Source organism: Schistocerca piceifrons, chromosome X (genome assembly GCF_021461385.2).
Source record: "Schistocerca piceifrons isolate TAMUIC-IGC-003096 chromosome X, iqSchPice1.1, whole genome shotgun sequence".
Classification (NCBI taxonomy): Eukaryota; Metazoa; Arthropoda; class Insecta; order Orthoptera; family Acrididae; genus Schistocerca; species Schistocerca piceifrons.
In genome coordinates, this window is record NC_060149.1 from 173512520 (window position 1) to 173538270 (window position 25751).

Sequence of the window (25751 nt, forward strand, 5' to 3'; positions counted from 1 at the left end):
AATGTTTTATTTTTAGAGTGATGTATCGATGTTTCCCTCATTCTCAAAGAGCACACATAATCATTGATTATTAAAATTCCCTACAGTAGAAAAAAAGCAGTTTGGTATAAATTATAATGCACAGTATTCTGTGTTATTAGAACAAATAATGATACGCTGTAATGAGCTGGAATGTAGCTGATAACTTTATTTTCACTGAAGTAGTTTATAACAGACAAATCAAGGCCACAGGAGCCACGGATAATGTTATTCATTAAATAATGAAATTGTGTTTGTTAAGCAATCCAGAGAAACTACACTCCTGTTCTTTTATCAAGGTAGGGTCGACCAGATGTATGGTGCCTGCAAAAGTAAAAAGCCTATATATTGCTGTCATTAAGTTTCTCATAAAACTGATTAAAGATGCCTCTTTACTAAGTGAATAAAACGCAAAAGTTTTGTATAATTACGTTATGTGACTGCCCTTCAAATACGATTCAGTATAGATACTCAAACTTAGCACAGTGGATATTATTTGGCACCCGAAATGATATCATATTGTTAACTGAGCAAATTTCTCATCATTAAATCCACTCTTTGAGCCTATAAGTATGATATAGATCACTCTCTGTAAGAAACATTTGTATCATAATCATAGATTCAGTCACTGAGGGCTGTGATAGTCATCAGGACAACGTCATGTACAATACGGTAGCAAGGATCTGTCAGATGCCAGTAAGCATTACTGAAATATTACTGACAGTTTACGTATGTGTTAGCAATAAGTACAGTGTTTGCTTGTGGGTATCGCCAGCAGCCAGGTGAGCCATCTCTGCTAACCAATTCCCAGAGTGTTCTCGTGGGGGAGTGGCACCCACCACCTCTGCATGAAGTAGCTGAAGTAGTGAACAGTTATTTCTCTGCAAGAGAAATCTCCATGACACTAGATACTGCTTATAGCTGTATGTGCAGGGGCAGAAATTACTGCACACCCACACAATGACGGTCGTTGATCAGCTCACCAGCGACCATCAGTGAGACTGCAGGGGCCCAGTGTTGGAAGGCACCAAGATTTGTCCATCAGAAAAGGTGAGGATGAAACACCATCATTTCTCAGCAGCAGAATCCAACATATATAGCAGAGGTGGCATCATAGATTGTAGTCGTATCAGTGGTTGTACAAGTCAGGGTATTTGTACTTGTCAGGCTGCGATGATGACATTATCCTCCAGTGGGGATGACCAAATATGCCCAAGTTTTCTGAGATCATCAGTAATTGATACAGCACTGCAATGTCACAACTCTTCCTTTCAGGCTTTCAGCCCATTTATTTCTGCAGCATGAGTGTACTGTAAAGGTGTTATTGCGTCTGACGGGTGTTATTGCTTCATTGTGCATGGTCACCAGAATGACATAATGCTTTTATCTCAGGAAGGTCATTCTGCTACATTTGTATGCTGATAGTCGAGCTCGGGTGGTGTGTGGTAACTGAGTCGGTGGTATGGCCATACTACATGCAATATCGACTGTTTTTCTCGGTTATCATTCCAATGCAGGTATTGCGCACTGGCCTGCTTTAACTTCCACTCTGGCTTTGGAATTGTCCAGGGTGAACTTTAACAAGCTTTAGTATCAGGCTGGAATATTATTCTGGGACCCAAAAATCCCCCATTCCTTTAGAAAATTAGCCTCGAATTTTCTTGCTTGAAGTACCTCTGAAACGATCTCGTCATTCATATTTGACATCAGTAACTACACACTGCGCAGTTTACTTGTCCTTCTGCTCCCACAGGGCTGGGAGCAGAAACTCTTAAACCTATAATACTACCCTTTACGTTCAGTCCATTGAGCTTATCCTCTCAATATTTATCGACGTTATCTCTTACAAGCTGACACAGTCTATCATAAATTTACATGTTTACTAGTGTAACACCTAATTACTTATTAAACCTTCGCTCTCTTAACAAACCAATCAACGGGTCACTGGTGTACAGATAACTCTGAGTGATGTACAGATCTTCATTTAAAGCAAATTTAGATTACACAAGTCGCAATTAGAACTAGTACAGTGATGGGGCATTTAACACTTGTGGTCATAATGCTGTGACGCAATTTATCACGATGCTCCTGCACACGCTGGAGCATTTTCTCTGCTGTGATTTGTGCTGTTTATGTCACTATAACTTCAGCTAGTGATGTCTGGGTTTAGGATATCACCCAGGAAGATTAGGTTTTGGATTGGCAGCACCTCTAGAAGCTTCTCTGGCCAATACGACATAGGCTGTGTCCATTTGAGCGTGGGCGTACCAGTGACCATAGATAGAAAGCAGAACATCATGCATGCTACGTCACAAGTCGTACCACTTATTAGTCTTCCGCTGTTCCGCAATTCCTTTCTGGTGATATCCTGCCGTTTCCCGTTTTCGTAACAATTTATTATTACTGATTTTGGCGAAAAAACCGCGCAGACCCAGAGAGTGCCCACTCTATGAAAACGAGGACATGGGGCTAACACTTCCTTTCGGCATTCAGTTGCTTTGGCTTTTCTCAAGAACAGCTGAACATCGAACGCGTGTGCGCCGGTCTGTACCATCCTACTTAGGCAGATCGTAATGCTTTCCCTCTGTTATTTCATCAGTACTTCCTGGGTTTGTACCTGTACCCATTTCCCTGCAGTTTTCCAATTCAACAGATAAGGGAGTCCTATAAAATGTTGGTGTTGGGGTTTCATACCTGCTACTGGAAAGTGAATTATCACTTGTAACCTTGCTCCATCAGTTCTCGTTGCAGCGGTCGACACATGGTAGAATAGTGTCAAGCTTCCTTCATTTGCTTCAAATACGTGTTGTAACTCTGCTGTGAATTCCACCTGTGTGCCGCGTAGTCCGGCTACGAATTTCTGTGGAGGTAACAACGTAGAACGCAATTCTTTGTGTATGGCATGATGCACTGTTTCTTGTAATGTAGCTACTCCCATCCTTGCGTCATATAGAGTACCTGTCAATGCTTGCAGTAATCTAGCTACAGCCGTTCTTCCATCTACTGCATTACGTTGACTTTGTACTGTCCCTAAGTCGCTGTTTATAGCTCGCACAATGTTTGCGTATATGGTGCTACTCCCCTTCTGACGATGTGTAGCATCACTAGAGTTACAACATTCCTCCAGGGCACCTGTGCTGGTACACCACCGGAGGGAAGCGAACCTTTATCACTTCCTCTCTCTCCTTCGAAAAGCGAGGCTACATGGACTGAACAACACAACCCCAACATACAATAAAATAACTTTAGGTCTATCCCGGCACAACTTACCAACAAAGAGTGACAAAGAAAACAAACCCCTTAAAATGTATGGTACATAGCACAAAAAAGAACCACTTAATACTCCTTAATAAACTAGACAAAGATAATCGATGTGTAATATAACCATTAAAAATATTCAAAAAACTGGATCATAGCCATAGTTATCTTTGCGGTCTAAGTGCAGAAGGCATCCTATGTGCGCATTGCTCATTATTGGCTGGTCCTTTTTTTACGATTTTAGACTTAGCACTCCATACTGCAGATGATGGCGGCACTTGTGGAACAGCATCCACAGTTCGCTTCAAAGGCTCCACACACCTCACATGAATAATCTAACTTCTCATTGGCCTATGTGTCTTGACGTTGACAGGCGATGTCATTTCCACAACTTGGTACAGTCCCTCATATCAGGTTAGGAACTTCTTTGTTTCACCCATAGGTGTTAATCGACTCGTTACCAAACCCCATTGACCAAACCTGTATTGTGGCAACTTCCCCACACAATGTCCTGTCCAATCCTGACGTCCTAAAATTTTATGTTGGCACTTTCCACTTTTTGCCAAATGTCTATAACATAAAGTATATGTAGGGGAGTTATTCGCCCGCCTGTAATTGGTACGAGGTGAGGAGTATTTGCTTGTGAGGCTGAGCTCTGGCAGACAGCACTAATTCCGGGAGGGTGGTGAGCCCGGGTACAAAGCCTTGACAGCAAGTGGGTTAATCCCGCAACGGCGAATTTGGACAATGGTCGGATGGTTAAAAGGACAGAAATGCACCAGCAGTGGCGGAGGATCAGACAAGCTGAAACATGGCTTCTTACAGCTCTGTGAAATTCGACAATACATCACAGTCACATAATGAAACAAATCTGAATACATGTGGGATCTCAGAAAAACGAGAGCATCAAGTGACATAAACATTTTCAATAGCTTTAAGACTGTAGAAGTTAATGTTTTTCAGTTACTAAACATTTTCACATTGAACCTGTGAATTAACAACTTCTACCGTTTTTTGCGATTTCAGCAAACAGTATCTCAGATGATAGCATTGCATTATAGCTTTCAGCCCTGAAAGCTACATATCTGTACCTGTTTTACTTATTGACTTATGGAGTCTTTTATATCTTTTTTATTATTCAGGTGTATGTCAGAACATGGTATTCTCCACGATAACACAGAAAATGAATGCAACGTGAATACCTCGTATCTTGTCATACTTGCGGAGTTATTTAATGAATAGTTTACTATTTTTTCATTAATATTATTTAAATTCTGATTACAAGTGGCATTAAAAAACGTGGGTTTGTTTCAACAATATTTAACGACAATTTGTTGTTATTTAATGTGAACAGCAAACATACACGGCTAGTCCCTATGGCTACATCGAGCTATTCATTTTATACAGAGCCATGCATAGAACAATTACCTAAGGTATGAACAACATCAGGTAAAGTCGCAACTGATTTCCTCGTGCGGGATGCTGTTAAGAGAGCTACTACTCAGCAGAAAACCGTTACGCAACGTCGCATATCTAACAACCTTTTTGCAAATTTCTTTACCGATTTGCCATCGGTTCCCATCTTCGGTTTTATCACTTCGAAAGGGAAATGCATTTTCCTGTTAGCTATTACCTCATACAGCGAAAAGCCAGTAGCTGCGAACGCGTTGGATTTCTACGCGGCTTCAATTTCGCTGTTTAAGCTATCGATTTTATTATGTTTTCCCTCGTTCCGTACCACCTCGTATCCAAATTCGCTAAACTACAGTGACCACCTTATTAACCTACTGAAAGGGTCTTTTAATTCTAAGAACCATGATCTGTCACTACCGTAAACCTTTGAACATAAAGTATAATAACAGAAGTAAGAAATGTCATAGACGACTGGTAACATTTCCTTCTCTGTAGCGGGATAATTTCGCTCTGCTTTGTTCCGTTGTCTGGATTTGTATGCTACTTGTAACCGATACTCTGTCCGAGAAGGCATTGCACCACCACACTGTTCGCCTCAGAGGACAAAATGAAGTCCTTTTCGATGTTGCGAAACACGAAAACTACACCCGACGTCAGTGTCTGTTTCAAGTTGTCAATCACTGTCTGACAGTCGGCAGACCATTCCAGTTTTGTTCCTTTCTTTAACAATCGGTTCAAAGACTCGGAAATAAGAGCAAAATTGCTTACAATTTTTTTGCAATAATTACAAAGGCCTAAAAATGATTCCAATCCCTGTAATGACAAGATATTACGAAATGCCGACCCTAACCACAGCTCTGTCTTTACACCTTCCTGGCTGATCGTATGCGCAAAGTGACATTTATCAATACTCAGCATTAAACGTGCTGTTCTCAGGCTGTTAAACATATGTATCTTATAGTCAATATACATGTTCCTCCATGTGCTTCCAAGACACCATGATGTCATCCAGGTAGACCACGTATCGTTTCGGCTTTAAGCCTCTAAGCACCCCATCTAACTGTCTTTTAAAAGCAGCTGATACGTTTTTGAGTCTTAACGGCATTTTATGGTACCAGTAGTGAGCCCTGGGGATATTAAAAGCGGTGCTTTGCTGGTCCTCTGATGTTACTTATAGCTCATTATACGAGCTCTTCAAACCCGTTTTCAAAAAATATTTGCACTGGCCCAGGTTTTCAAGAGTCTCAGTTATGTTCGGTGTGGGATGTACCGGGTGGTTGTAATTACACTTTCCCTATTTAAGACGTTATAACACGGAAACTAATTACCGTACGAGGACCAAACTTGATAGCATTAATGTCAAGGACATGGGAAAGAGAAATAATGCAGAATTAATTCAAGATTTTTAATGAGCTGCTATGGTACATCATTCCAGTCTGAAAGCACAGGATTGCATTCTGCACAGCAGAACGAAGCATGTCCGTAGGTATGCTGGCTACCTCTCTTGATATGCTGCACTTCAGATCAGCACATGTGTGAATGTTCCCCTGGTAAACTCTGTCCTTCAGGTAGCCCCACAACCAGAAATCACAGGGAATATGATCAGGTGATCGTGTCGGCCAAGCATTTGGAAACAATCGGCTGACAAATGGATCGTTTCCAAATGTGATTCGGAAAAGCAGGTGAACTTCACGAGCGATGTGCGATGGGGCCCCATCTTGCATGAAACCTGCTGAGTTCAATGGGGCTCTCTCCTGTAGGGCGGGTATGACATGCTGGCGAAGCATATTGCAGCACGCTGGCCAGTCACCCTGCACGTCTTTGGTCCTTGAGCGCCAGTCTGTTCAGAAAAGAATGGGTCAATGATGAACGTAGCCGTGATGCCACACCATACCGTGAGACGTTCACCATACAGAGGAGTTTCATGCACAGTGACTCGAGGCGAAGATCCACACACTCGGCAATTCTGTGCCTTCACCCCATCCGTCAGAGAAAAATGAGATTCGTCTGTCCATAGGATGCTCCAGGGGCAGCCCTTGTCAACTTCAGTCCTTGTCGATACCAATGCTTTCTGATGTGGCCCGAATACTCATACCTATAACACTTTACCTTGGAAGAGAAAACATTACGGTCACTTTGTCTCCGAGCAGCATCTTCCATCTGTGCGGCGATCATAATATTGGCGGACAAATCATTTTGGTTCTCCATCCTTAATCTTCTTGACATGACAGTAGAAACATCCTTCACAAATACATGTAAAGCCCCGCTTTCTGCCCCACGCAAACAGCCTCAACATTTCAACATTCTGTATTAGCTCACAAGTTTGGGCATTTATTTGGGTAACCCTGTCCGAGGAGGACTCCAACGATTCACCATGTTTCTACACCAATCCACTGAGCTTCTCCTTAAAAAAATTTCCCGCCGATTTGTTTACGATAGGGCTGGACAAGTCCGTTAGCCAGCTCATCAAATGCTTGTGCCTTACTCGGTGTCTCATGGTACATAATGTATATCTCTGCGTCACCCAGTACCCATAACCTAACCATGCTTAAGAAGATTTCGTCTGACCAGTTTCCCTATTTAGTGGCAACCTGCGTATCACTAATAAATACAGGCACTTCCTCAGTTATTATCCTCCAAAAAGGAGTTATCAGTTTTGCTGCTACCGGAACAAAAGAAGGGATACGTGTAAGGTGGCAGAATAAATGTAGATCAGTTTCGCACCTTACATAAGAACTTTGTACATCACAACGGGAAGGTGAATATTACACCTAACTTAATTCGGCAGTAATGAGAAAATTTGCCTTATCAGTAGGTAATGCAAAAAGGGATGACACTCAATCCACAGTGTTAACACACCGATTCTATATAATGCATGTCTATAAGCAGAAGGTGGAACAAGCAGTGAGACGAAACATTTTGGTTTGGAAGCAAGGGCGACAGAGGCGAATGCTGGGCCACAGGGGGCACCACAGAAACCACTTAATGGGCGTCCCAGGCGAGAGTCAACGACCGACCGACCAGGTGACTCAGACAGGAGAGAGAGTAACGGGCCAGGCCACCAGGAGGTCAGAAAAAGCTTTAGAAAACTGCATTTGAGAATTCCAAATGGATACGAACGAAACCAGTGACGCATTCGATAATGTGGACTGCAAGTGGTACACATGTGATAGACAAATGTAACTTTTCAGGAGTCTGAAGCAGGCACAAAATGTCCGATTGGTGGAAACGCACTGGGAAGGAGTAAAGTGCCGAGATTTCGACGCAGTTTAATGGTAGGACCCTTGTGACTGGTAGAGAGAGTTTCCACAAAATAAGAGGAACGCTACTATTGGTCGAGAAAAGCCACGACGTGGAGAACGAAAGAACCCAGGTGGGGACACAGTTCAGCTGTGAGAAAGACAAGACGGAAATTTTCAGGAACTCTTCTCTGAGCTGGCGTCCAGTTCAGAATGGGGCGCATAACGCCCTGTACGATGCAGAGGAGAAATTTGTGTGAACACTGCATTCACAGCAGCTGACATCCAGCTAGAAATCAGCTGTGGCGTCGTTGAGTTCCAACTGTGGAGAATCGAACCAGCCAGTTAGTTAATTGTTCTTGTGAGAACTGAGAGGGCATTATAATATGCAGGCTGCTCCAGCAATGCGAGTGTATATCACCATACTCTGAGACTAGGGATGAGCTCGTGATTTCTCGCATATCGAGAAACACAGGGAGAGTTTCTGCTGGAAAATTCAGCAAAGGTTTAATTAGTTTTATAGGAATTTCAGAGGGCGAGAGCAGCCAAGCAGATGGCAGCTCATCGCAGCTAAGGTAAGTATCGCACGCAGAGGTGTAAACTTGTTGGTTCACCAGCTTGCGTCCACTGTAAACTCGAGCGACCTTGGGTTATCTTTTGCTCAACTTGTCACAAAACTAACCATGCTCCATAGACTTGATAGTCATCCTAAAAACAGTACCAAACTTCGAACCAGAATCGGATGATTTATCGTAGTACCGGCCAATATGACAACGTAAATGTAAGAATAATTTTGTAAAGAAAATTTTAATATTGTTTTGTTTAGGATTATTCAGCTTTCTGAGGGTTAAAATTTAATACTGTTGTGTTTAGGATTAGTTCACTTTCAGAGGACGAGATGAGTCATTGTTACAGCTATCTTAACATTGTCGCATTGTAAACTGTGTAAAAGCGTGTATTTCCGTGACAAGACTGCAAAATTAAACAATGTCAATACAGCTTACACAGTCGTGTTCAGTCATAGAATAAGAAACCACCTAACCATAACCTGACACAGGTACATTCAACAAGGTTTTCTTCTCAGCTGGATCAGACTCCGTTTATCTGTCAACCAATTGTAATTCTGCTACTTTGTTTAGTAATCCATGATTCAGCTCCTCCTGTCTGGCTGAAATCCCAACAACTTGACTATCTGACCTTTCAAGGCCTTCACCGCATTCTACAGGGTCGCCCCACGTGTTTCTGGCATTTATGGAACCTCCATCTGCCGTTATATAAGAACAAGGGAGGCAACTGTACCCACAAACGACAATCAAGAAACGGACTATGTCAGTCTTTGCACCATTTCATTGGACATCTGCAGCTACATCTACATGGATACTCTGCAAATCACACTTAAGTGCCTGGCAGGAGGGTTCATCGAACCATCTCACAATAATTTTCTATTTTTCCAATATCGAACAGAGCGTGTAGAAAACGAACACCTATATCTTCCAGTGCGAGCTCTGTTTGTCCATATTTTATTATGGTGACCGTTTCTCCCCATGTGGGTCGGCGTCAACAAAATATTTTCGCTTTGGGGAAGAAAGTTAGTGATTAAAATTTCGTGAGAAGATTCCGCCGCAACGAAAAACGCCTTTGTTTTAATGGTGTCCACTCCAAATCCTGTATTGTGTCAGAGACACACTCTTTCTCTCCATTTCGCGATAATACAGAACGTGCTGCTCTTCTTTGAACTTTCTCGATGTACTCCGTTAATCCTATCTGTTAAGGACCCCACACCGCGCAGCAGTACTCCAAAAGAGGACGGGCATGTGTGGTGTAGGCAGACTCTTTAGTAGATATGTTAAATTTTCTTGGTGTTCTGCTAATAAAACGCAGTCGTTGGTTTGCCTTCCTCACAACATGTTCTATGCGTTCTTCCCATTTTAAATTGGTCGTAAATGTAATCCCTAGGTATTTAGTAGATTTGGCTGATTTATCGTGTAACCGAAGTTTAAGGGATTTATTTTAACACTCACATGGATGACCTCACATTTTTCATTATTTAGGGTCAATTTCCAATTTTTTTAGCATTCAGATACCTTTTCTAAGGTGTTTTGCAAATTTGTTTTGATCTTTTGATGAGTTTGCTAGACGATAAACGACAGCCTCTTCTGCAAACAACCTAAGACGACTGCTCAGATCGTTTCCTAATTCCGTGCTCAGCTGTGCCTCATGGCCAATCCTCCTACAAATAACCCAAGTCATTGGCACTGCCTTAGTGCATGACATCTCGTACCCAGAAAAGTAACAAATTTGAAGCCCCTCTGGCAGCTAAATTTCCTTACAGTTAGCACAACACTCAGCAGTTTAACAAAAGTCCCCACTTGCTGAGCCCATTCTCGGCACAAAGATCTTAGCCATGATGAACTGGTGTAGCCAGAGCAGCAGTGAATATACCAAAAATCTGCCAGCGGGCGCAGATATGACAGCAAAGTTTACCCGCAGGTTGTAGACGTGTAAAACACAATATATGGAAGTTGGAAAATGATGACATAAAACTTCCAACTTGCACAGATCTTCTTCGACACTACTGAATGGCCCTTCTTGGAGGCGACTACAGATTCGGCCCCGCGACTGTGCAGCACTTTCCACTAATTCCAATGTGCGCTACCTAATTTGAAAATGTTAACGTAAAGTTGAAGTACTGGACTGAACAAATGTCGCTTGAAAGTCAATGTCCAATAGCGCACTGAAACAGCTCTAAGTCCTCAGCACTACTGTGCAAATTATCTGCTTACTAAAGCTTTAGTTAGTAGCACACCATCAAGGGTCACAGTGGTAAGTTTGATTTTTCTGAAGTCTGGTTGCGTTAACTTCTGAGAGACGAACTATTCACTCGTCACACTCGTCACATTTGTCGAAATTATTCAACAGAAGCCGCGCCGGGTAGACGCGCGTGCGTGTGTGTGTGTGTGTGTGTGTGTGTGTGTGTGTGTGTGTTGTCCTTAGCGTAAGTTAGTTTAAGTAGTGCGTAAGCCTAGGGACCGATGACCTCAGCAGTTTGGCCCCATAGGAGCTTACCACAAATTTCAAAAATTCAGCAGAATGCAGGCAAGGATCAGCGTATTAAAGTTCACAACTCACTGGTGCCTGAGATTCACGAAATTGTTAGATTTTTTTCATTATAACATGCAGCAGTAACCAGGTCCCCACTTACTTCAAAACCTCGAATAATTCTCAATCTGCCTTGCTTCAGGTTCATGTTAAAATTCTCAGATGCTAACTGGGAAGAATTACAAGTCAGAATCCACACACTACACCGGCGGTAAAATTTCGTCGTAGTTCGGAATCGTTACCTAACGAAAAAATATTGTAAGTCCACAGCTCGAAAATATTACTAAATGTTCACTGGAAAGACAAGCCAAAATTTTCTTAGTCCACAACTCGACACAGGAAAATCTCAATACTTTCACGAGATGACCAACTCACACAGAGACTGCTTGCAAATATTGCCCGAATCAGCATACCTGAGCCAAGATGGCGACCGGGTATTTATACTCTTGCATAGGTCACATGAGTCAAATCAAGTGTATTTGCTTCCTGATCACGTAAAAATATAAATCTATTGATATATACAAGTTTGATGAACGAGATCACTTCCAAATTTTATCACCTTTTCAGTGCTCACATTATGTCTTTAATACACACACTGGTTTTCGCATAAATTACACTTCCAACACGAAAAACGTTACTTTTAACTATATTATTGTTAACAAATACAATTAATTAATTGTGAACCTAATCCAACTTTCCTAACTTTTTTTATTCTTTAATGCTCTCGCTACTTTCACAATATAAATTACACTTGTGGCTAAATTTTTTTTAGCAGAGAATACACATTCCGGCCTATAGCTAAAAAATTTAGTGGTTATCATAGTTTTGGTTTAATTCTCTAGAAGGACTCTAAGGGATCTATCCATTAACACTTCGTTTATGAATATCGATGTGGTTTTCACCGAGTTACATCTTTTAAAGTTCATACTGTTTGTAAGCTGTTTAACACAGAATAACTTGAAAACTCTCAATCGCACCAAGGGCGCACTTACACTCTCGTATTAGCAATATTTTCCCTTTGTTCCTGTGGTATTGGCTTTCCAGTATCTTACTGGGTTCGCATTTTATTAGAACATATCTAATATTTCAGTCTTTAACAAGATCCTTTAGCCTCGCATGGCGACCCTTTCCATCATTTGTCTCCTCAAAGGCTTTCGGGCACTCGAAATAACCGCCACGTGCTTTCAGACTGAGTTAGTCGTCTGCTAGAATCAGTATGTTCACACATGGTGTCCTCTCTAATAGCAGAGCTCAAAGAGCACTGACATCTAGTTCAGCCACCCAATGACTTGCCACCACCCCTTTTATCTGTCAAACGCTAGCTCGCGTGCCGACAACTGTCACACAAAGCATAACAATCTCCGAACTCTCAGCCATGTCTGCTCCCAAAGTTTATAAAGTGCCTACTTGGGGGCTGTACCATCACAGTGCTTATGCAGTCTTGTGGTAATGTTGATACTCCGAATACTGGCGCTGACACTGGGCGATGATAATGACTTGAGAAGAGCGGTATGCCAGCTTATATCCATGTTTGACGGATAGATATCCACTTAGGAACAATTTGGGTGACACACACCAGAAGTATAACATAGTCTGTGTTGTCTTAATATATGTTAGGCCTTTCTAGAGTCTCGCTTTGCTGTATGGCGCCCTCTCTTTGTATAGCTGTGTATCCTATCTGTTCTGGCGTAAGCTGTCGCCAGCACATGAGTCGGCAAAGATGTAGCAAGAAGGCCGATAGTAGGCACTGGATGAAGCGCGCCTATCAGGATAGAGGCCAAAGACAGACTCGAAAGCAACATGCCGCCATCGCCCTCTCGACCGCAAGTACGGGGTGTTCAAAAACTCTCTCCGCTGTGCCGTATGATTGTTAGCTGCGCGTGCCGTATGCCGCAGTGAATATACCGTAATAAAACTCAGTGAAATACAAGTTATTAATTCATTGAATATTCATTTTTACTTACAGATTTTCACATTAAATGCTTAAAGTGTCCCCCATGTTGCTGAATACACAATTCTATTCGTCTAGTCATGTTTCCAAACACAAGCTGTAACATTTCTTCTGTAACAGAAGCAGTGAAAGTGGATATTGCAGTTTTCAATTCATCGATGGATTTTGGACGGTTTTTATAGACAGTTGCTTTCACTGCACCCCAGAAGAAAAAGTCAGGTGGTGTTAGGCCAGGCGATCGTAGAGGCCAAAGACCCTGTGAAGTTATGCCATCACGAAAACATCAGCAAGCAGTGACATTAAAACGTGAGCTGTATGCTCGGTTGCAACATCTTGTGGAAAATAACCGTTTAGTATTTCACTTAACACAAGTTCTCCTATGAATGGGTACAGAATATCACTGCAGTATCGGTGTGCGTTTATTGTTTCGTTGAAAAATAAGGAAACCCACAATCCGACGTCTAGAAATTGCAATCCAAACTCCTATTTTCACAGAATGAAGTGGTTCCTCATGAATACACAATGGATTTGCAGTACTCCACATACTAGAATTTCACGAGGTCATGTACCCTGACAAATTAAACCACGCCTCATCAGTGAAAAACGTTTCATTAAGAATATCCCTTCCATTTTGTTGACCGAAATTTTTGAACCATTGACAATAATGCAGTCTCTTGCCACGATCAGTATTTTTCAGTTCTTGCACTACTGTCACTTTGTATGGGAAAAGTTCTAATTTTTTCCTTACGAGTGTGTAGCCCGTTCCGACACTAACATCGATTTCCTGGGCGAGTTTTCTTACTAACTTCGAACTCATGGACATTTTATCGGAAATATCGAGTAGTTTATCCTCAGACAAAACGCTAGGACCACCCCTTCACGGTGCATCTGTCACTGAACCCGTACTTCGAAATTTGTTAGTCAAATCTCGCACAGTATCGCGATGTGGGAGTGTTGTCTCCGGAAAAACTGAATTAAATGTTTGACGAACTGAAACTGTGTATTTACAGCCAGCTTTGAACACACGTTCTTCAATGGTTAGCATTTTAACAGTGACAAAAGCGAAACAAACGAACAAAGGAACTAAACGTAAAAGTTCACGTCAACAGGTAACGACACACACCAACGACACTACTGACGCTGGCTGAGATAAACGAAACAATGGAATGTTGGGAGAGTCCACTTGAAGGGAAGTAACCCAGGCAGACGAACAGTCATGAGGCACGCGCAGCTAACAATTATACGGCACTGCGGAGAGACTTTTTGAACACCCCGTATTTAGATCGCGGCCGCTGACCGGAGGGCTCGATCTCAGTCTGAGTCACTGGCGCGGTGCTCGGTCACTGACGCAATAACTCCCACTCCAGTTTGGCGCCTGTCATTCATTGAATTGCTTGACTTGTACTTCACCAGCAGTGAGGCTAACGTGGACTATTGTGGAAGAGCTTGTACGACAACACATGGTCTCTCTTAAAGATAAGTAGTTTCATTTTTTATGTAAATAAAGAACCCTGCTAATCCGTGTGTGTAATTGTGATATAGAAAGAGAGTAGCGGCCACCAAACAACATCTTCTCCCTTGGTTCCTATGGTACAAGACTCAACAGTGGCGACGAGGATCCTACACTACCCTCTGGCGGATACACAACCAGCCTTTCACGACATTGTGCGAATTCTAGTTTGTAACTGAGATCAGTTTTTAGAACTAATGTTTATAAAAGCACCTTAAATTACATTACTAGTAAAGTAGAACAGCAATAATAAACAGTACCTAAACCAGTAGCTGAACAACCCAATGAGTACATAATTACGCTGACTGGTTGTAACTTAGATAGATCTGGAATATTGATATTTTGATTAAAAGGACTCCACAATTACACGCACCACAACGTGATCATGTGATACCCTACACCCATACCCTTTTCCTGTGTTTATTTTTAAGACAAGTGAGCTATTTTTGCGCCGGATTAAGTATTACACTATTCAGTATGATTAAGAGGAGTCTCCAGTTCAACCAATCGTAATTCAGGTATGGTGAGTGCCACATAAGAACTAAAAGTAGCACGAAAACAAGCAGGAAACCGTGCTGTGATGTGAAATACCACACCTGTTAATTGGCCAGTGTTGGGAAGCAATCATTTCAATATTTATAGCATTAAAGAAAACACTGTAATGTATGTTACGGTCATTTTAATATAAATTTCTAAGAAGTTATGGACATAAATAACGTAGTATGGTTTCCCAAGATTTTAAATAGGCGGCGGTCCCGCGCTTCATGGTCTTGACTTCGCAGCTCTCTTTCAGAGACGCTGATGGTAACTCCGTGTAGCTTTCGGTAGAAACTGAAAATTCGAAATTCGTGGTAAATTCCTGTGGGACCAAACTGCTGAGGTCATCGATTCCTACGCTTACACAACTTAATCTAACTTAAACTAACGTACGCTAAGGACAGTACATACACCCATGCCCGAAGGAGGGCTCAAACCTACGACGGGGGTAGCCGCGCGAACCGTGGCAAGACGCGTAAGACCGCGCGCCTAATTGAACTTAGTTTCCGTGGGAAAGGCAGTTGCACGGTTTCAGTAACTTAAATTTTTATGTCTGGCAGAATTTTGAGGAGTGCATGGGGGTTAGGTAATTTCACGTTGGTTTCAAGTACGTGATAGGCCTACTTCGTGATAAACTTCTGCTGACGGCGAAACAGAATTTTTAACGCATAGTCGTGGTTTGGGTATTGGTTCTGCCTCTACGGCGGCTTATTTAATTGGGGAATCTACCAGAGCTTATTCGCTGTTGACGCGGTCTTACTGGCGTTAACAACAATCTTATTTCTTTAATTACAATATTGAAACCCATAAGCTTTCAGTTACTTGATGTAAGGCCATTATGTCTTTTGCGTTTCGAGTGAACACTATACAGACTTCAAACTTAACTTGGCCACTGTGTTGACTACATTTATTTGTTTGACTCCACTGACTTACCATTTTTTCTCTGACTTATTTACTCATTTATTTTTGCAATATGTACCAGACTTGATGTTTATAAAGGTGCTTGCTTGATAAAGCCTATTTTAAACGGTTGTTGCTGTAATTAGGCCATATTCATAGCGGTGTATGTCTCAACCTCAAGGTCGCAGAGCCACAGATTGCTGCCAAGCTCGTTCATTAGCCCAGACCCCAATAAAGTTCAATAATCAGTTAGAGAACATTGAAACTAAAGGTCGTGAAACATTTTCTCAAAAGCATGTTCAGGTATATCTGACTGGTGTTTTAAACTGGGACCCATGGGTTAACCGCACGGTCTAGGGCGCCTTGGCACGGTTCGAGCGGCTCCCCCCGTCGGAGGTTCGAGTCCTCCCTAGGGGATGGTTGTGTTTCTTGTCCTTAGCGTAAGTTAGTTTAAGTTAGATTAAGTAGTGTGTAAGCCTAGGGACGGATGACCTCAGCAGTTTGGTCCCATAGGAACTTACCACCACCACCATCACCACCACCAAACCCAGACCACCATATGATGAGATCGCGACTTTCGAAACACGTAACTGTGTGTTACCATAGCTTTAGCCTGTATTGAATGTCGAATAATTATAACGACTGACTTAACCACAACCTAGGGTCCATAAAATGGGAACATTAAGAAGAAAAAAGAAGAACAGATCAGGCCCTTTGTCCAATAATTTTCTTTCGTAACATTTTAACGTGACCTTAAATCCACATATTCTAGTTTTATGGGTGCCTTTTATATGGATGTGTTTGTAGCTTTCTGGAATAATGGCAGTACTGCGAGGATTCTGCTTTGCGAGTGGCGGCACCTACATTTTGACTTTTTTTAAAAATGAACGGAGAAAAACACTCTGCTTCTTATAGTAATCCTCTTCGTTCAGTCCCTTAAGATTAACTGCTGACTTATTTCTGAATTTGGCTTGGAACGTAATGTTATCTTGCATCACGCCCTGAAAATTGTTCGCAACTTAATTGTGTTAGAAGGTGCAAGTTGTGCGGACTTCGATGGTCTGTACAGTCCGTCAGAGAGACGTTAATATGTATTGTCTCGCCTATGCCTCCCTTGGTGCTCGGAGGAAAACAAAGACGCAACAGCAGCACGGAAAGGTCTGCTGGAACGTTAAACTAAAGTCGTATTAATGCCTTTCAACACCAGTCCTGGTATGGCAACGAATAACAAAACAAACTTCTGTTTAATAATGGAAGAAATAAGGTACGCCAGCAGTCGCCTACTTTTTGTGTCGTTCCGGATGTGGTATGCTGATGACTACATCCACAGAACCTTTGGACCGGTTTCCTGGTGACACGGAGGTAGGTTAACGTACGTAGTCTGTTACATACCAACACGCGCCGCCTTGGGAAGCAATCGGCAGAATGTTCTGCATTGTACGGCTAGGATGGCGTAAGATTCGCGGCTGGCTTTATCCGTAAGTCGTACAGTGGTATAATTAAATTTTATTGCAATAAAAATGTCAGGTTTTTCAGCACAGCTGTGTAACACAATCTAATTTGATGTTCAGTTCATCTGTAATACATTTAAACCTATACAATCAAATCATCAGGTACCAAAGGTGCCTCAAAACTTAAATTTCATAAATACCACGAACGTTTGTCAGGAACAAGTGACGCAAAAAGCTGAAAAAAGCCCATGTGAGTCTCCTACCCACAATGGACAACGTGAAAATAAATAACTGAACGTCTCAGGTATTGGCAGGCAAGAGTCTTAAGGTCATCAAAAGTAGAGCGTTGCTCGCTCATGTATCAGGCCGAGATGGCCGGGAATAAAGGAAAAATTGTCTTGAAATTAAATCATGAGATATGCCAGACAAATCGTAAGAGTTTGACAGGACGAGGTGGTGCTGTGTTTCTGGCAATGGCTCGCTCTGGTTTCGGGTTTCGGATCCCAGCAGGCCATTCATATTTTATATGCCATTGTTTACTTAATTCTCTAAAGGTGAATGCCAGAATTGTTCCTTAGAAAACTTACGACCTATTTCGCTCTCCATCTTTAACCTATACGATATTTTAAGCCCTCTTCACCAGTCTCTGTCCCGACAGAATATTAAACTTACTATTAATTCATCTTTACAGTTGTTTGGCGTGGGTGTTACCCACCATGTGATTGATTTTTGTTCTTCAAATAGAAGTATGTGGGCGCAAGTAGGTACATAATTACTGGATGTTTGTTTGGCTGTAAAAGTCGATAAAATACAGGGTATACTACATCTTCTGCGTAAATTAAAATCGAAACGTAGGTAAACTTTAACTTAGGCAACGAAATTAAAAGTTTTCTTTGGTGTCAGTTGCAAGTCTTCGATTAATGTGGTTATCGTTCACATACCTGGATGTGTGTGGAGATGTGACTTTTTCCACAGTTGCGAGGATACGCCTAAAATTTCGTTGTTTTGCAGAACGGAGCATCAATGCACTAACATATGTGTGCAAGAGCATTCTTTAACAATGAGCTGCGTCAACGATAGACATACAGGTCTCCTATTACACTACTGGCCACCAAGTTCCTCATCTCACGAGATGTTTCGTTGTTTTTCGGTTGGGGGGGGGGGGGGGGAGGAGGATTGTGAAAGTTTCCATCTATGCGCCTCCCATTACATAAACGTTTAGTAAACTGCGACGGCGTATAGCAAATGCAGTGAATGCTGTTATCTCCAGACATGCTCGCTGAAGTATGGGACGAAGTTTACTATCGTCTGAATGTTGGTCGTGTGTCCGGTGGGGGGTACATTGAACATTTGTGAGAGGTAAATAAAAAAGTACCCGAAACTTGTATGTGCATGCATGGAAAAGGAATACCCTTTGAAATCGCATGATCCTCTTGAATATAAAACATTTGTGTTTGCATGTTTATGTAGAAGTTCAACGCAAGTTTCCATTTTCATTCACGTAGAAGATATAGCCTTGAGCACCTTTTTTAAACGTCCTGTTTTCTGCAGTGATGCATTTTCGATGTCTCAAGAAAACCTGAAATGTGTGCGACGCGGTTAACAAATGTGACGATTAGCAGTCATTTAATGTCTGCTGAACTGCTAGTAAAAGAAAAAACTCTTTACAAGACTCCTGTCTAGATTGCAATGTTCATAACCGAGATTGCGTCGCATCAAAGTATTGTCACTACCTACCTGCACAAAAGGAAAAAGAAACAGTAACTTTATTGTTTTCATCAGAGTTATCGTTTATGATACCTTCGTTTTAGAAAATATATATAAAAGCAGCAAAGGAATCAGACGAAAGGAGTCTAACATAGGAGATTGACAGAAAGTGCGAAATGACTAAGCATGAACATCTAGAGGGCAAATGCAAGCATGCACAACTAGGAGAAAGATAGATGCTGGCTATAGCAAAATTAAAGAGAACTTTGGAGAAAAGAGAAGCAACTGTATAAATATAACGAGCTCAGACTGAATTCCACTAATAACCAAAGCAGGAAAAGCTGAAAGGTGAAAATAATACACAGAGTGACTATGTAAGTGCAAGTAACTTGAGAATATTATACTCGTAGGAAGACTAGAGGAAGTGGGTATAGATGAGATGGTAGATATGCTACTACAAAAAGAAATTCACACAACACTGAAAGACCTAAGTGAAACTAGTCCCATCGGGTACACGACATTCCCTCAGAATTATTGACATTTTTGGGAGAGCCAGCCATGACACCGCATGTGCAAGATATACAAGTGCAATAAAGAGCCAAATAAACTGGTACACCTGCCTAATATAGTGTAGGGCCTCCGCGAAAAAGCAGAACTGCCGCAACATCACGTGACACGGACTCGGCTAATGTCTGAAGTGGTGCCGGAGGGAACTGACACCATGAATCCTGTGGGGCTGTCCATAAATCCGTAAGAGTACATGGTAGTGAAGGTCTCTTCTGAACAGCACGTTGCAAGGCATCCTACATATGCTCAATAATGTTCATGTCTGGGGAACATGGTGGCCAGTGGAAGTGTTTAAACTAAGAAGAGTGTTCCAGGAGCCACTCTGTAGCAATTCTGGACGAGTGGGGTGTCACATTATCTTGCTGGAATTGCCCAAATCCGTCGAAATGTACAATGCACATGAATGGATGCAGGTGATCAGACAGGATGCTTACGTACTTCTCACCTGTCAGAGTCGTATCTAGACGTACCAGGGGTTCCATATCACTCCAACTACACACGCCACATACCATTACAGTCCCAAGCTTGAACAGTCCTCTGATGACATGCAGGATCCATGTATTCATTAGGTTGTCTCCATACCCGTACACCTCCATCCGCTCGATACAATTTGAAACGAGACTTGTCTGACCAGGCAACATGTTTCCAGTCGTCGACAGTCCAATTTCGGTGTTGACGGGCCCAGGTGAGGCTCATAACTTTGTGTCATGCAGTCATCAAGGGTACACGTGTGGACCTTCGTCTACAAAAACCCATATCGATGATGTTTCGTTGAATGGTTCGCACGCTGAAACTTGTTGATGGCTCGGCACTGAAATCTGCAGCAATCTGAGGAAAGGTTGCACTTCTGTCACGTTGAAAAATTTTGATCAGTCGTCGTTGGTCCCGTTCTTGCAGCACCGATGGCTGAGATTTGATGTTTTACCAGATTCCTGACATTCACGGTACACTCGTGAAGTGGTCGTACGGGAAAAATCCCCACTTCATTGCTATCTCGGAGATGCTGTGTCCCATCGTTCGTGCGCCGACTATAGCACTGCGTTCAAACTCACTTAAATCTTGGTGGCCGTGCGGTTCTAGGCACTTCAGTCCGGAACCGCGTAACTGCTACAGTCGCAGGTTCAAATCCTGCCTCGGGCATGGATGTATGTGATGTCCTTAGGTTAGTTAGGTTTACGTAGTTCTAAGTTCTAGGGGACTGATGACCTCGTATGTTGAGTCCCATAGTGCTCAGAGCCATTTGAACCATTTAAATCTTGGTAACCTGCCATTGTAGCAGCAGTATCCGTTCTAAGAACAACGCCAGACACTTGTTTTCTTATATAGGTCTCGTCGACCGCAGCACCGTATTCTGTCTGTTTACATATCTCTGCATTTGAATACGCATGCCTATAGTAGTTTGTTTGTCGCTTCAGTGTATGATTTAGTTCCGCCTTCTGGTCGTCGTGGGCTAATCGAAACCGTGTCATCATCTTCAATGGCGTCATTGAAAGCGGTATGAAGAGGTGTGTGGTCAGCGCGCGGCTCTCACGGATGTTTATGATTTTCCTGACCTTGAAGCCGCTCCTTCTCATTCAAGTAGATCCTCTGTTGGCCACTCAGTGTACCCAGCACCAGTCCTCCCACTAAGGAAAAGTCCCTGACAGTACCGGGAAGGGAAACCGGAGTTAGTTCCATAAATCATTTGAACAATTCTTTCATCGAAATGATGTGGAACGAGTCAGTTTACAGAATATAAACACATGATTAGTGTTAACATTAATGAACACATTATCATGTTATTCCTACTTACGCAACTACACTTTACAAAAACTTTTTTTTGTGGCTGCCAGTTTTAAGTAGAAATTCCTCAGTGGAACAGAAGGAGTTGTCCAGGAGAAATGATTATATATTAAATTTCAAACTTGCCTCACTACCCGTCAGACATTTTGTGTTACTGAGCAAATGATAAAAATTTTGATTGCTGCATACTGACCTCCTCTCTGGGCCATTGGCAGCTTTAACAGTGGATAATAAAGGTCATCTTTCCCTCTAGTGTTGTAGGTATGCAAATTCTTGTTCTTCTCAAATTGTGATGGATTATTTATGACGAATTTCATTAGTGAAAATATTAATTGTGCTGGCGCTGTTAAAATGCCTCTCTCGTTGAAGAGATACCTGTATGACGTTCGTGGGTGTACACCACATATTATTCTTGCTGCTCGCTTTTGTGCAGTCAATACTGTCTTTCTAAGTGATGAGTTACCCAGAAAACTATTCTGTACGACGATATTGATTGGAAATATGCAAAATATGTCAGGAGCTTAATATGTTTGTTTCCATGATTAGCAATTATACAGAGAGCAAAAGTAGCCTAACTTACATGTTTGAGAAGCTCAGTACTGTGCTTCTTCCAGGTCATACTTCCATCAACACATATACCCAAAATTTTGGGGCATTTTACCCCACTTGCTGATACCTACTCGTCTGCTACATCAGTTGCTGGTATGGCTCTATTTGTTGCACAGAACTGAATGTAGTGTGTTTTTTCAGAATGTGGGAAGAGTCATTTTCAGAGAAACAGTTAATAATTCTTTGAAAAATACTGTCGCAGAAGCTGAGTAGTACAGTGGTGTAGTGGATATGATACTAAAGTGTTGCATCCAGGGTCGTAGGTTCAAAACTCACGTGGACTGTGCCGTTTTAATTTCTATATTCGGTTCGAGTACATTCTAGATGCATCCACAAATTGTACTGGAATGTTCTGTAGCTGTATATATATAGTATGTGTTCTGGCCGCTCTTGTATGTGCAAGTGCTGAATAAACCATTGTTAAGTGAAGCTATTGTTCGTCATTCATCTACTTACACCTTAGTCTACGTGACATTATTCTGGTGGAGGCGCTGGGTAGTGGAACTTGTGTTCCCGCACATTATAGACGACACAGTGGCTCCCGTCAGGCCACGACAGAACCGCCGTTTACGCGGCGAGAAACACGCGTTCGCCGGTCGTGGTGGCCGTGCGATTCTAGGCGCTGCAGTCGGGAACCGCGGGACTGCTACGGTCGCAGGTTCGAATCCTGCCTCGGGCATGGATGTGTGTGATGTCCTTAGGTTAGTTAGGTTTAACTAGTTCTAAGTTCTAGGGTACTGATGACCTAAGATGTTAAGTCCCATAGTGCTCAGAGCCATTTGAACCATTTTTGAACACGCGTTCGAGCCATATTCAACAGATCCCAGTCTACCGGAGGCTGAAGAAGAAGAGGACGGCACGATGACAGAACGTGTGTGCCACAACGTGAAACATCCTTCCGGGTTCTCTGGGGACGATGGCCAAGATCCAAACAAGTGACTGAAGGTATATGAGCGTATAGCTAAATTTAACAAATCGGATGACACCGTGTGTTTGGCTAACTTATTTTTCTACTTGGAGGGCACTGCCAAGCAATGGTATGAGAATAACGAGGAGACGTTCACAAGCTGGGAAGTATTCCAGGTGGAACTGCGCAAGTATTTCGGCGACACACAACGACAGACGTGCAAGGCTGAAAATAAATTAAAGTGCAGGGCACAACGTCGACGAAAAACGACAGCACCCTACATTCAAGACGTCTTCTAGCTGTGTAAAATAGTGGATCCTCGAAAGGAGGAGAAAGATAACGTTGCACATCTCATGAAGGGTGTTGCTGAGGACATGTATCAAGCCCTTCTCCTGAAGGAGGTTTCGACAGCAGACGATTTCAGAAAATGGTGCCAGTATATCGAGACAATACATCAATAAAGAATTACACGCAAGAAATTTCAACGGCTTCCAAACGTCGTATCGATGTCTGTGATGGAGGAAGAAACTGATTTCACAAGTGTTCTTCGTCACATAGTTAGAGAGGAAGTTCAGAAGGCATTTGGCTTGCACGGCGAGTAAAAAACAGAGACGCTTCAAGAGGTCATAAGGGAGGAACTGGAACAGACATTGAACCCAATCTCTCGTCCTTCATTTCCCTTTAAAACGGTAAAAAAGTCTAGACCCAGGCGGAGTTACGTTCCTACAGTGCCGCATGAGGAACCTGTTTGGACACCAAGGAAGACTGATGTCTGGAGGACCCAGGATAACCAACCACTGTGTTTCCACTGCGGACAACCGGGACATGTGGTGCGCTATTGTCGAGAAAGGCGGCGGATATTTGATGGCGCCCGCGCCAGAAGACAGCAGACCGATCTTAGCCGACGCGAACTCCGGGACGACGAAGATGAACAAGAAGACGTGGGTGCAGGACGATGTAGGTCACCATCGCCGCGAGCTAGCCGCTGGAGAGGACGCTCCCCAACATTCCGATCAAGGTCTCCATCGCCGTTTAGAAGCTACAGTCGATCACCTAGCCGCCGCAACCTGGAAAACTAAAGGGTGCGACCTACCTTGGAGGTGAGACCGCCGAAGAGAAAAATCCTCCGCCGTCGGTCAGTACAAAAATGAATGGAAACTACGTCGATATCCTCATGGATGGCCGACCAGCCCAAGCTCTTGTGGACTCAGTAGCATCATATTCAGTCATTTCGGAGAAGTACCATCGCCAGTTGCAGAAAACCGTATTCGTCGACAGCAAAACTTCTCTGCTGAAGGTCGCTAATGGGAAATATGTAAAACGTACAGGAAGATGTGTCATTCGTGTGGGTATAAGTGGCCATTCACAGCCCTGAGAATTCATCGTCTTACAAGAGTGTAGTCATGACGTCATTCTCGGATGGGACTTTCTGAAAGCTTCTGAAGCAATTATAGATTGTAGTCGCTCGAAGATTATGCTAGACGAGATGAGATACTGTGGACAGGAAGATACGCATCCGAGTGTGTGGAGACTATGTGTGCTGGATGAAGTGATCATTCCTGCAGTCAGCGCTAGAAAGGTAACTGTCATGTGTCATGCCATGCATCAACCCATTGATCTTGTAGGGAATGTAAGAGAAGCATACCACTGAAGAATAACTTGGTCATCCCAGCCTCTGTCGTCTCGTTTAAGAACGGATTCGGTGAATTGTGGATAGTTAAATGTCGCCTTGAACCGCAGATCCTGAGTCGTTAGTTGCAGAACAGCTGAGCGCCATAGAAACCTCCCTCCCATGCCGAGTCTGTGGACGAAATTAGCGCTACCACTACGAGACTAGATCTTCTAGCTCGACTATCACCAGATCTCACTAAGGAACAACGGAAGAAGCTACTTGCCATTCTTCAAGAGTTCTCTGAATGTTTCAATCCACAGGTTAAGAGCAAATTAGACAAATCGACGGTGAAGCACTGGATTACCACTGGAGACCATCAACCAACAAGCCAGAGAGCATACCGTGTGTCAGCAACGGAACGTCGAATAGTTCGCGACGAGGTAACGAAAATGATGAAGAATGACATCATTCAGCCTTCGCAGAGCCCATGGTCGTCACCAGTGGTTCTCGTCAGGAAGAAAGACGACAGTTGGCGCTTTTGTGTTGATTACAGGAAGCATAGTAAGATAACTAAAAAGGACGCTTACCCTCTTCCACGAATTGACGATAGACTAGATTGTCTGAAGGGGGCTTAGTTTTTCTCAACCATGGACATGTACTCGGCATACTGGCAAATCGAAGAAGATGAGGCTGATCGTGAGAAAACTGGATTCATCACCCCTGGGGGCCTGTATGAGTTTAAGGTAATGCCGTTTGGTTTGTGTAATGCACCAGCAATTTTTGAACGAATGATGGATAATCTTCGAAGGCACCTGAAATGGACGATGTGTCTTTGTTATTTAGAATGACATTATAGTGTTCTCAGAGACACTTGATGAACACATAAAAAGACTGAGGGCCGTTCTTAAGTGTCTCCAACAAGACGGACTGAAACTTAATCCAAGAAAGTGTCTCTTTGGAGCAAAAGAAATCAAAATACTTGGACACCTTGTGTCAAACGAAGGTATGACGCAAGCCACCGCCCTGTTGTCTACGAGCCCGGTGACCTCGTCTGGATCTTCACTCCTGTTCGGAAGGTCGGTCTCTCTGAGAAGCTCCTCAGGCGCTACTTTGGACCTTATAAGGTTGTAAGACAATTTGAAACGTCCCCTTTGAAAAATTCATGAATTACTGTGCTGATAAACCTCTTAC